At 40.4% G+C, this 8,669-nt stretch overlaps 2 pseudogenes; both read left to right on the top strand.

Annotated features, from left to right (window-relative positions):
• Positions 1–347: 347 nt before the first annotated feature.
• Positions 348–1,255, top strand: LOC106008354 (olfactory receptor 14A16-like; annotated as a pseudogene).
• Positions 1,256–3,582: 2,327 nt separating this feature from the next.
• Positions 3,583–4,545, top strand: LOC101716506 (olfactory receptor 2T29-like; annotated as a pseudogene).
• Positions 4,546–8,669: the final 4,124 nt, after the last annotated feature.

The raw sequence follows: 8,669 nt of genomic DNA, 5'->3' as shown, positions 1-8,669 counted from the left end.
TCTTCTGAGCATGTATTTTAATACAAAGTATGTATGTATGTATGTATGTATGTATGTATGTATGTATGATTCAGTTGAGTCAGTTACAGAACATAGACTTCAATTTAGATAAACTCCTAAGGCACACAATTCTGCCTGGAGGCCCTGCCCAGTCTCACTTGCAGGGTGTCTGCTCTGGTTAAGTGGCCTCCATGGGGGCTTCCTGGCATTCCCTCTGATCTCAAATTTCTGAAAGATGCAAATGTGAGTCAGAGAAAGAGAAATGAAGGAAACAGAGCAGGCTGGACTTTGGTCGAGGCTCACATCACTTGCTTTATTTTTACAGACTGGAGTAAAGTGCTGGAGAAATGGACAATGCCACGTCAGGGAGCACGTTCTTCCTCAGTGGGTTCTCTCACGTCTGGGAGCTCCAGATCCTACATGCTGTGCTCTTCCTGGGGATTTACCTGGAGGCCCTGCTGGTCAATCTTCTCGTCATCACACTCACCACCAAGGACCCCCACCTTCACAGCCCCATTTACTTCTTCCTGAAGAATTTGTCATTCCTGGACCTGTGCCTCATTTCCATCACTGTGCTCAAGTCCATCGAGAACTCTCTGATGAACCTCAACCTCATCTCCTTCCTTGGGTGTGAGCCCAGGTTTTCTTCCTCTTCTTCTTAGCCACTAAAGAGGTGGCTCTCCTCACAGTCATGTCCTATGACTGCTATGTAGCCGGATGCCACCCACTCCGATATGGGACCATCATGGGCCACCAAGCCTGTGAGCAGATGGCAGCATACTCATGGGTCAGTGGAGGCCTCAATGCAGTTCTGCACACAGCTTTCACCTTCTCTGTGCCCATGTGTGGATCTCTTGAGGTCCACCAGTTCTTCTGTGACATCCTGCAGGTGCTCTCTCTTGCCTGTTTCTATAACATCAGGGAGTTGGTAGTCATTGGGCTCAGCCTCCTGTTGGACATTGGCTGCTTTGTGTTCATTGATGTTTCTTACTTCCACATCTTCTCCACCATTCTGAAGATGCCCTCCCCAGAAGGCTGCTCCAAAGCATTCTCCATGTGCCTGCCTCACCTGGTGGTGGTGAATCTGTTTCTGTCTTCTGGGTGTTTTGTCTATTTACACCCCCTGCCCAAGTCTCTGTCATCCTTTGATTTACTAGTTTCTGTCTTCTACACTGTGGTGCCTTCCTCTGTGAATCCTCTCATCTACAGTCTGAGAAACAAGGACATGCAGAAGGCACCGAGGAGACTGCAGTAGAGCTGGTGTTGCCCTGCACATTAGAAGAGCTTTGCTGCACACATCATGGTCTTTTCATTCCATGACACAGCTGTTAGCAGTTAGAGTAAAAAACAAATAAATACATTACAATCAAATTCAACACTGAAATATAACCAGTGATAAAGAGTGAAAGATAGAGATATAAATAATTAGACCTAGACATAAACCTTACCACAGTACTGATCAGTGGTGGTGTCTTTGACGTATTGATTGAATTCAGGGGACACTGAATCTCTGTCATACACATGGACTGTTCATTCTTCTCTGTCCAACTCCTTGAGTTTAAACTACACAGCTTAGGGCACGGTTAACTGTGGAGATTAGTAATGGTTCTGTAAGGTGACAGTGAACCACTCTTTGAACTTGACATCTATTATCTACCATCTATCTGTCTTCCTGTCTATCTATCTACCTACCTACCTACCTACCTATCTATCCTCTGTCTTCTTATCTATCTCAATGTGTCTCAGGTTTTTGGTTACTTATATCAGAGCATCAGTGTGTCATCTACTGCATCATCACCTCAGAACATGATGCTGTTAGTGAGCTGAATATCTGAGTTATTTTTTTGAATTATCACAGGGACACAAAATGTATTTGAAAGCTGTAAAGTTTTGCAACAATCATACATCTTAACCACTGCTAAAGTCTTTCCAGTAAGAGGATATATTTGTTTCCACCAGTTGGTAAGAATTTTCAACATTTAATATTTAACATGTTAGAAATAGAAAGTTGGAAATGTTTTTGTCTCATTTATATAATATTTATGTCAATGTACTAAGTGACTTCCTGAAGTGCAATCACATTTAACATCCCCTTGATGTGTTTTCACCATCTAACTTTGAGACAGATGGTGAGCATCAAGCCAGAGGAGGATCAGGCAGCTGGAACATTTCAGTATTGCTTAGTTTTTCTCTCTGCTCTCCATTTTTCAAGAAAAATTAATTAAGGCAGTTAGTGAACCCCACAGTGATTGCAAACCAGCCAAAGTCTTGTCTGGTAAATACCACCGATCCCCTAAATTCTATTTCTTTCATTCTGAGATTTAATGCAAATGCTAAGAACTTTATGGAGATGAACTTGGAGGAGAATAGATATCATAGACCAAAAAAGGGATTCTCCATGAAGCTCTATTTAATCAGGGTTACACTAATGCATATCTGATACATTTGTTTATATACACTACACAGTCTCATATAAATATGTCTATATCAATAAATTTATATTTTTATATAAAATAAGCAAATATATAGAAACAGAAAAGTTATCAAATCCAAATTCCTTTTTAAAGATAAGTTGCATGTTTGACTTATTTATTTGGATTTTTCTTACAGTACTATGAATACCAAATGTTGAATATATAAAGAGATATGAAGATAAAGAACTGGAGTAATGTTTCTCATAATATAAGAGTAGTAACAGCCATTTCTAAGATCACCTCTGCAGAATATATAGTGCAGATTTTAAACCAAAGCACCCATGTTTATTCATTTGTGAGTAGCACTTATCAGAGAGCTTTCCTTACTTGGCCTCACCTAATCATCACTATGCCTGAATTCAAATATTATTCTCTTTCCTTTAAGGAAGAGTGAATGGAAGATGGGAGGAGATAGGGTCCAGCTGGAGCTGTGGCTGACATCTGGCCAGAGTCTGGGACCCTTGTCCCATGACCTTCAGGTCTCCACGTTCCAGTCCTGTGTGAACATCTCAGTCTGCTCGTGGGAATGTGAGCATCATTCCACACAAACACAGGTCCTCATGGAATGGCCTGGTCCTATAGACAGAAAGAGTTCAAAGGTTCAGTGTGAATTTCACAAACAGTTATATTTCAGTTATTTTAAATATGTCATATTTAGAATATACATCAGTGCATTTTAATACCTAATCTTAAAAAAAGAACAATTGGATTTGTTTCATACTTCAATAATGAAAACTCAAACAATAAGGAATTTGATTTCTCTTATTGGCAAAGATTTTGCTGTTTATGTTAATAGAGAGCAATGATTTGGTAAACATTCTGTATGTGTTGATAAACTAGTGTCATCAAGAAGTTCATAACCTTGATGTGTGGAACCTCACTATCAGTTTCCAATTAATTTGAATAATGGTGGTGAGCTCTTAGCTTCTTTTCACTTGTTGAGACACAGGTATTGCATGTATATCCATCAGGCCCCCAGGCCTGTGGGGCTGCCTTTGGTTGTGCAGTCAGATTCATGCGTATGCCTGCAGGATGCTCACCAAACAATCCTTGAGAGGGTCACATTACATTAACCCCCAACTTCTCTTCCTGGTCCAGGTGGAACCCCATGGACAACCCCACCTAGACATCCAACTGCACTGCATGGGTGGATTTCATCCTGGTAGGGCTCTTCTGTCAGTCCAGACACCCAGCTCTGCTGTGCCTGGTCCTCTTTGTGATGTTCCTGATGGCCTTGTCAGGAAATTCACTCCTGATCCTTCTGATACTCACTGACACCCACCTCCACACCCCCATGTACTTTTTCATCACACAATTGTCCCTCATGGACATGGTGTACATTTCCACCACTGTGCCCAAGATGCTCATGGACCAGGTTGTGGGTGAGAGCAGGATCTCAGCTACTGAATGTGGGATGCAGATGTTCCTCTACTTGACACTAGCTGGTTCAGAGGTTTTTCTTCTTGCAGCCATGTCCTATGACCACTATGTGGCCATCTGCCATCCCCTGCATTACCCCATCCTGATGAACCACAGACTATGTCTCCTCCTGGCATCTGGCTGCTGGTTCCTGGGGTTGGTGAACAGCTTCTTGCTGACCACTGTGACCATGACCTTCCCCTTCTGCTGCTCTGGGGAGATCCATCACTTCTTCTGTGAAGTCCCTGCTGTGATGAAGCTCTCATGCTCAGAAACCTCACTCTACGAGACACTCATGTACCTGTGCTATGCCCTCATGCTCCTCGTCCCTGTGACAGTCATCTCAAGCTCCTACACCTGCATCCTCCTCACTGTGCCCAGGATGAACTCAGCAGAGGGCCAGAACAAGGTGCTGGCCACCTGCTCCTCCCACATGACCATGATGCTTCTTTTCTATGGGGCTGCCATCTACACTTACGTGCTTTCCAGCTCCTATTACACCCCCGAGAAGGACATGGTGGTGTCTGTGTTCTACACAATACTCATTCCTGTACTGAACCCCTTAATCTACAGTCTTAGGAACAAGGATGTCACAGAAGCTCTGAAGAAAATGTGCAGTGTGAGACCTCCCTTTCATGACATGGTAAAATAGGGAATGCATGTACTCATGAGTTCATTTCCTTCTCTCTGCTCATCAGACATTTAGGGTCTTATGGGACTATTGTTCCTCAGACTCTCACATCATGTGGTCTCTGCTCACAACTTCCCTTTTTAGGGAATTGTTTCACTGTTCCTGAATGTTCTCCATCTGTGTCCTCTTTGTCCACTCAAAACCCTTGTTAAATTGTGTCATGTTGATACTATGTTTTCTAAAGTTGATAACTGCTCTTCAACTATAGAAGAAATGTTATTTACATTGTTAGGAAATACATGGTGGAATACTTAGAAGAAATTGTCATAAGATTTTAAACAGATATGGGAAATAGAGAGGGAGAAGTGGTAGAGTATAAGCAGATGCAATATTAATAATAAGTGAGTCTAGTTAGTGGCATCTGAGATTCATTGTACTATCATTTTTATGATAATTTATGTAAATTTGAAATTATACCCAAAACATACCATTCTGCCCCAGGACCTCAAAGGCTGACATCCATCTCATTATAAATAGTGAATTTAGGCCATCTCTAAGACTTCAAAAGTCTTAACTGTTACAGCAAAGGCAAACTCCAAACTCTCCTCTCCTACTCAAAGTAAAGGCTTAGTAATGAACCTGTGTAACACAAAATAGTTAAATGCTCATGATATATAATGTACATGGTAAACATTCCCATTCCAAAAGGAAGGAAAGAAAGAAACAGGCTATAATCACACCAAAGTAAGACTAAAACCCAGGAGGGAAAACCTTAAATCCTTTAGTTCTGTGTCCAGCACCTGGGCCAGGCTGTTTCGAGATGTAAGCTCCAGAGTGCTTGGGGAGCCCTGACTTTCTGATATTGCCAGTAGCCTACAAGGTCTCTTTCTTGGAGTGCCTCAGTACACACCCATGGCTTTCTTCAACAGATATTACTCATTCCTGAGGTCTCCAATTTCCTGGCCTCTTCGCTGCACTATTGCTTTCAGTTTTATAGCCTCGCACACTGCCCTCTGAGGGTGCCTGCACACTGCCTGGCCTCTCAGGCCTTCTTCTGAAATCTGGGTGGAAGCCTCCATGACCCCATAGCTCTTGCATTTGGATACCTATATAACCAGCACCATATCAATGATGCCAAGGTCTGCTGTCAGTTATAGCAGAAGCCAGCCCACCTTGGACCATGCATGGAGCCTTTAAGGGTCTCAGCAGCTAAGCACTGTGAAAAGAATCCAGAGAACCAACTCCCTAGGTGCCCTTCCCAAGTAGGAGGCCAGGGGATACACTTCAGTAGTGAAATGTTACAGTTTCACACTTGTAATCTGTAAAGATGGGGTTTTGCTTATTCCTAAAATGCTCTAAGCCATGTTTCCTACAGTCCTGATACAAATTACTTGGCTTCTTTTTAATGCAGATTATTTTCAAAATTCTTGCTTTACTTTGCCCCCAACTTTTCAGGAACTTCCTTTCGAGCAAAACTGAAAATGATTCAAACAGTGTAGTTCTGCCATTTACTCCTGATTTTCACTGGAGATTTGGCTAAAAGCAGCCAGAAGTACCCTATGCCACAGCCTGAATGCTGGGCCAACTCAACATTTCTTCAGTTAGATTAATTAGTCTACTGCAAATTAATCTCTGTCTCCAACTAAGTCTCCAGATATAAGCAAAGTGTAGCCAATTTTTCTGCCAGAGCGTAACACATGGCCTGGAGTCCAACTGGCAATTGCATCCTTTTTCCTAACCAAAATCTCCTTAGCCTGGCCTCCTGAAACTTGGCTTTTCTAGCAGCATGCTGGCCTTCATATATCTGATGAGAATCTCCCATCAAACTCAACTTACAACATGCTAGGTCTACCAGGCATCTCCAAAACTTTTCAAACTCCCCTTGGAAACTAGGACTCTAGGCTTCTGTATCACATGGTCAGATACAGTCACAGAAATGATCCCTCTTCTCTGATACCAATATCTGTTTTAGCCACTTTCTTGTCATGGTATAAAATACACAAGAACCACACATCAAAAGAACTGAGGTTTATTTAGACTCGTGGATTCAGTCCACACTCTGTTGACGCCAAGTCAAGAACAGGATGGCAGTTTGGTAGGACAGAATATAGGTGCCCAACTAGTAGAAGCCATGAAGCAAAGAGAGGAAAAGGAGTCAGAGATGAGAATGCACCCTTTCAAGTCATAACCCCAGTGATCTGCCATGCCCCAGCTCCAAACATGAGAAATTAGGACTCATTTTAGATCAAAACCATAATAACTCAGTAATTTTTAAACAAATAACTGCATGATAATGTTGATCTGAATTTATTTCTTACATATGAAAAAGCTGAATCTGTGATATCATTTTGAATAGTAAAGACAGATAAACAACTGGAACATATTTATTCAAATACCAGTTATATGCAATACTTCATTCTGAACCATGCAAACATAAATAAATGAAATGGAACCATGGAAACTGAGAAACTTAGTTGAGATAATGCCTCATATAGTAGAATGAACATTTTTAAAAAATCAGGATGTCTGCAGAACTAGAATACATATCAATTCAAGGGCATGACCTGGGGACCTTGAAGAGGTGTCCTAAATTCAGCTGAATGATCTGACCACCTCCTGCTCATGAGCCTCTAGCTGCTATCACCCTGCACTGGACTCTGAGGCTGTCAACTTCCACAGCAGAGCTGTTGTTCTATCTGTTTCCCTGGCATTGAATTATCAGTCTCTACATCTTTCTTCTATGCTGCTGTCCTCAATTATAATAACCTAATGGCTTTACTCATTTACAAAACATTTGGTCTGCAAAACTTTAAACCTTATTTATTGCCACATGTGTATATTTGCTATGACCTTCTACTATAAACTTATTACTGTATCCAAGCAGAAAATTTCTCTCTTTTTTATATTTCTGCATCATTGCTAAATGCCTGGTACATGACAGACACAGAATAAATACCTTTGAACTTGTTATTGTTTTTAGAGGATAAAGTAAGCCTTTAATCTATTTCTTTTTAAAATTAATTTTTATTTGTATATTTGCAATTCAGAAAGATCACATCCATCATAGGGATTTTGTATCTGTACATAATATACCTTAATTCTTTTTTTCCCACTCCCTGCCCCTCCCTGCACCAACTCCTCTCTGAATCTACAAAACTTTGTTTCCATTTTTTCCTTCCATTCTTTCTTTTTATTCCTGTTACTTTCTTTCCCTCTCTCCTAACCTTCTTCCAACTCTCATTTGAACTTTTATTTTCCTACTTCTCAATATCTAGTTTCCTTGGGTTTCTCAAACAAGAAAAAATGTGATATTTAAACATGTGTCTAATTTATTTCACTTAAAATTATGTCTTTAATGTGCACTCATTTACCTAAAAATGATTCAAATTTATTCCCGTCTATGGCAGTGTAGTAATGCATTGTATTTAAAAACCACATTTTCTTTATCCATTCATCTGTTGATGAGCATCTGGGCTGTTTCCAAGATTTAGCTATTACAGATTGTGCTGCTATAAGCATGAGTGTACATAAATTGCTGTAGTATGATTAGTTTAAATCTTTTGTGAAGATACCCAGAAGAGGACTACCTGGATCAAATGGAACCTCTAATTTTAATTTTATTAGGAATTTCCACACTGTTTTCCATAATGGGTGTACGAATTCACACTCTCACCAAAGTCAAAGATGGGTTCCATTTCCCCACAGCTTCACCAGCATTTATTATTAGATTTCTTGATGATAGCCATTCCATCTGGAGTGAGATGGAGTCTCAGTGTTGTTTTAATTTGCATTTCAGGAATGCCCAGTGATGTCAATCTCTTTTTTATATATTCATTTGCTGTTTGTACTTCTACATTTGAGAAGTGTCTATTCATTTCAGATACCCATTTTTGGATAGAGTCTTCAAATTTTGGGGATCTGATTTATTGAGTTCTTTATATATTCTAGGTAGTAATCCTTTGAAGAATAGATGGTAATGTTTTTTCCCACGCTGAGGGTTGTCTCTTCATTCTGTTGGTTGTTTCTTTTGTTGTGTAAAAGCTTTGTAATATAATATTGTCTCATTTGTTGATTGTAATATTTTCTGTGCAATCAGTGTTTTCCTATGAACTTGTTACTGAAGAGAATGAATCCCTATAATTATC

This window comes from Heterocephalus glaber, unplaced genomic scaffold (genome assembly GCF_053883595.1).
Source record: "Heterocephalus glaber isolate CG9 unplaced genomic scaffold, H.glaber_assembly_v1.0 deba00001462, whole genome shotgun sequence".
Taxonomy (NCBI): domain Eukaryota; kingdom Metazoa; phylum Chordata; class Mammalia; order Rodentia; family Bathyergidae; genus Heterocephalus; species Heterocephalus glaber.
This window is presented reverse-complemented; position numbering and strand designations above follow the sequence as displayed.